Raw genomic sequence first — 4555 nt, 5'->3', positions numbered from 1 at the left:
AAGTGAAATGAAAATAAAATAAACTTATAAAGCCCTTAACACAGAATACTCTTAGCATATAACAGGTAATCAGTAAATATTAGTTACTTATTACTGTTGTTAAAATGTCACCCAAGTTTTTTTTAAGTTTCTGTGACAAGTCTGAACTTCACATTTTCCAATTTGGAAAGATAATTGAGATATGATTACAATTCATTTATAAAGATGATTGGAAAATAGTGACAAATTACATCATTTTGCAATCTTCAGATCTCAGCTTAAATGTCACTTTCTTTTTTTTTAATCCTCACCCAAGGGCATTTTCATTGATTTTTAGAGAGAGGGGAAGAGAGAGAGATTAAGAGAGAGAGAGAGAAACATCGACGTGGCCAGTGTGGCTCCATTGGTTTAGCACTGTCCCATGCACCAAAAGGGTGCAGGTTGATTCCCAGTCAGGGCACATACCCAGGTTGCAGGGTTGATCCCTGGTCAGGATGCATGCAGGAGGCAACCAATCAGTGTTTCTCACACTAATGTTTCTCTCTCTCTCCCTCTCCTTTCCACTCTCTCTAAAAATCAATTGAGAAAATACCCTCACTCCTTGGGTGAGAATTAAAAATAAGTAAATAATTAAATCACTAAATGAATGAATGGATGGATGGATGAATGGATGAATAAATAAATCCAGAAAGAAAAAAAAATGAAGAAAATAAATAATAATATGAATTTGAGCAGAAATCAAGGAAATTAAAAACGGGAAATGAATAAAGAAAAGCAACAAAATCAAAGCTGGTTATATGAAAACATCAGTAAAATAGATAATCCTCTAACGGCTCTAAGAAAAAATCAGAGAAGACACAAATTACTAATGACAAATGAAAGAGGGCATTACTATAGATTCATTGGTCATTAAAAGGATAATAAAGGAATGCATACAATGAACGGTGTTATGCCCACAAATTTGATAACATAAGTGAAATAGACTAATTTGTTAAAAGACACAATTTAACAAAACTCACAAAAGAAGATATAAACAATTTGAATAGGTGTATTCAAAAGAAATTGAATTAATATATAATAACCTCCATAACAAAAAGTTCCAGACCTAGTGATTCCTATCAAATTGAAGGACAAAATTATACTAATTTTTTACAGTCTTTTTCAGAAGATAAGACAAAGGGAAAACTTCATAACTTATTTTATGAGGTTGGCATTACCCAAATACCAAATCCAGACGAAGACATTACAAGAAAAGAAAACTACACACCAATATCTTTCCTGAACATATATGGAAAAATCCTCAATAAAATATTAATAAGTCAAATCCAACAACGTATACAAAGAATTACACACCATGACCAAGTGGGATTTCTCCTAGGAATGCAAGACTGGCTCAATATTAAAAAATCAATTAATGTAATCCATCACATCAACAGGCTAAAAAAGAAAAAATGACATGATCCCATCAACAGATACAGAAAAAAATATTTGAGGTCCTGGCCAGAAAGCTCAATTTATTAGAGTGTTGCCCCAATATGTCAAGGCACATATAAGAATCAATCAAGGAATGCATAAATAAGTGGAACAACAAATCAATCTCTCTTTGTCTCAAATCAATAAAAATAAAATTTCTAAAAAGCAACTGACAAAAAGCAAAATACATTCATGATAAAACTCAATAAATGAGGACTAGAAGGATATTCCTTAACTTGATTTAAAAAATTAAAAAAAAAAATAAAACACTATGCACCGAAAAAACCTTACAGCTAACATGATACTTAATGGTGAGAGACTTGAAGCTTTCTCATTAAGTTAGCGAATAAGGCAAGATGTCCCCTATTACCACTCCCTTTTAACATCATACTGTAAATCCTAGCTAATGAAATAACACCAAAACAAACAAACAAACAAAAAAACAAAAAAACAACTAAAAATAAAAGGTATACAGATTGGGCAGAAAGAAAAAAACAAAGCAAAACTGTTCTTGTTCACAAATGACTTGATCCCTGTGGAGAAAATCTGGGGGGAAAAAATCACCAAAACAATGTGGGAATTCCTCAAGGATTATGGCTGAATGGACAACCTGAGTCCTTAGATCAGAGAATCCCATGGACTCCAAGTGGGATAAGTAACAATCCAGTCAATGAACCTGGAAATCCTGCTTAGCTTATGCTGGTTCAAGCCAGGCTGTAGTCACTTGCAACTATACCAAATTAGTCTACCTCAGTTTCCAGTTTTATGTCAACGCTAGAGGCCTGATGCACGGAATTCGTACAAGGGGCTCTGTCCCCACTGCCTGGTGGCCGGGGGCCTCTGTCTTGACCCCTGCCCACTGGAAGGTCATCTGTTCTAATTAGCATATTATGCTTTTATTATTATAGATGCCTGTTTTTGCTACAGTATTAATCTATTCATATATATTAAAAACATTTAAAAATTTGATTTATAATTTAATTTTTTGTAGGAAAGTGATTTTGAACATATTATAATAAATTACTGCAAATTGTTTTGATTCCTGCATTTTCTCATTGTGTTAAGGAGAAAATGTTAGTTAGGATAACTTCCCAGCAATGTGGGGCTGCCTTCCTGACAGCCCCACATGTTTTTCTAACATTAACACCAAAACAGAGCATAAGAAATATAGTCAAATATGAAGTATTTAACCATTAAGCAAATACTTCTAATGATTAGAAATGTGCATATATATGTATGCCTGCATACTTATGTAACACAAGATATGAGATACACTTTTTTCTTTCATAAACAAAATTGCCAAAGACAAATGACGACCTGAAATGATATTCTAAGAATGATTTGTTTGCCACCTGGAGCAGCAATTAAAGTTGACCATATAGGCAGGTATGAATATTAGGGTTTACTAAATTTTTTTTAAATGTGTGTCATAATGTGGAATAATTAGTAGTTAGAAAATCTCCTAGGAAATTAATTGTATTCGTCAAACTTTATATAGGAGAGAAGGGTAGCTGCTATACCATTAATTAAAAGAAGCAAGTGAACAGGTTAAGCAGGCTTCTTTGTTACCCCTGCTCCAAGTAAAAGTAGAAAATTCTGTGTCGCAGTATAGAATAATTTTATTATATTTTTACCAGTCAATAAATCTTTATCTAGTACATGTTAAGTTTTTGAAAAAAAAAATCAAAATGTGAAGGAAACAGTGCATCCTCTTTAAAAAGTTTCAAATTCACCTTTTGGTTATATATATTGATATATCTTTATTTTTATGAAATTTTTTAAACTTACAAAGTAGAGACAATATTGTAATTTTAAAAGTTTCAAATGTACCTACAGGGCATTATATAGAGATACTGGAAGCCCAGCATGTGAAATCGTGAGGCCCTGCCCGCCCACGTGTGCCTCACCTTGCTCACAGCCCTGCCCACCTTCCCGCTGTCCTGCTTGACTGCTGGCTGCCAGCCTTGCTGAGATCTTAGCCTGTGGACCAGGTCCTGTGAGCTGAAATCCCAAGAGACCCCAAATACGCTGTGCGAGGCGGGGACCCCAGACCCGCTGTCCCAAGAAACCCATCAATGCACCTCAGGTTGATAAGTATTGTGGTTGTTATGGCATTAGGGCCACAGGCCTTTTATAATATAGATATATCTTAATTTTCTTTTTACTATGAAACATTCCAAAGTTACAAAGATCTGGAAGAAGAGTATCGTGAAATCTCTGCAGGCGGAGTCTGTCCTTACCTACCTGGCACCGCTGCGCCTGCTCACTCTGTGCTGAGCTGAGGGAGGCAGCCCTTCCCTCTGCTTTCCAGCATCCTCTGCCCCTCCCTCTCCGCCTGATTCTAGCAGTGGAGGCTCCAGGGGGAGACTTGAGGGAGGGGCAAGAGAACTCCAGGACGTTGCTTCATCTCCCTTCACATCTTTTCGGCTTTAAGCATGTAAACAGGTTGTCATATTTGCCTCATTAACTTGTTTTACTTAAATAATTTCAAATAAATAACAGAGATGCTATTTTAGTTCAGTATGCATTTGGAAAAAATAAAGATATTTTCCCATAACCAAACCATCATTATCACATCTACCCAAATTAGTAATAGTTTTATAATACCATTATTTTAGTTTTTTTTTAAATATTCTTAATTATCCTAAAATGAATCAATTCCTAAATATTCTTTATAATTGATTTGTTTGAGCCATGCACCCATGAACGTCCCTACAGTTTAGCATACCTTACACAATACCTGGGGTATATTTATATTAAATTCTATTTTTATTTGATTTAAAATGTAACTAGATGTTTTGTGGTTTTATTTGATGAATCTAGCAGCCATTCTAGATTTCACTTGGCTTTTATGTTTTTATCCTGACAGGTATTTACCAAGCTCTGCTTCATTTGCCAGTAATAAATATAATGAGATAGTCAAGCTCTTGTGGAATGTACATTTTATAATTAGGGATGGTAATCAGTCAATAAAGAATTAGGTGAACAAGATCTTGATCAAGACCTTGAAGAGGGAACACAGGAAAGTGGTGGATGTGATTAGAGGGGGGGGGAGCCAGGCCCAAGAAGCGGACTTCTCTCAGGAAGGAGGGAACCTGCCCAT

This window comes from Myotis davidii, unplaced genomic scaffold (assembly GCF_000327345.1).
Source record: "Myotis davidii unplaced genomic scaffold, ASM32734v1 scaffold373, whole genome shotgun sequence".
Classification (NCBI taxonomy): Eukaryota; Metazoa; Chordata; class Mammalia; order Chiroptera; family Vespertilionidae; genus Myotis; species Myotis davidii.
Note: the sequence above shows the minus strand (reverse complement) of the source record.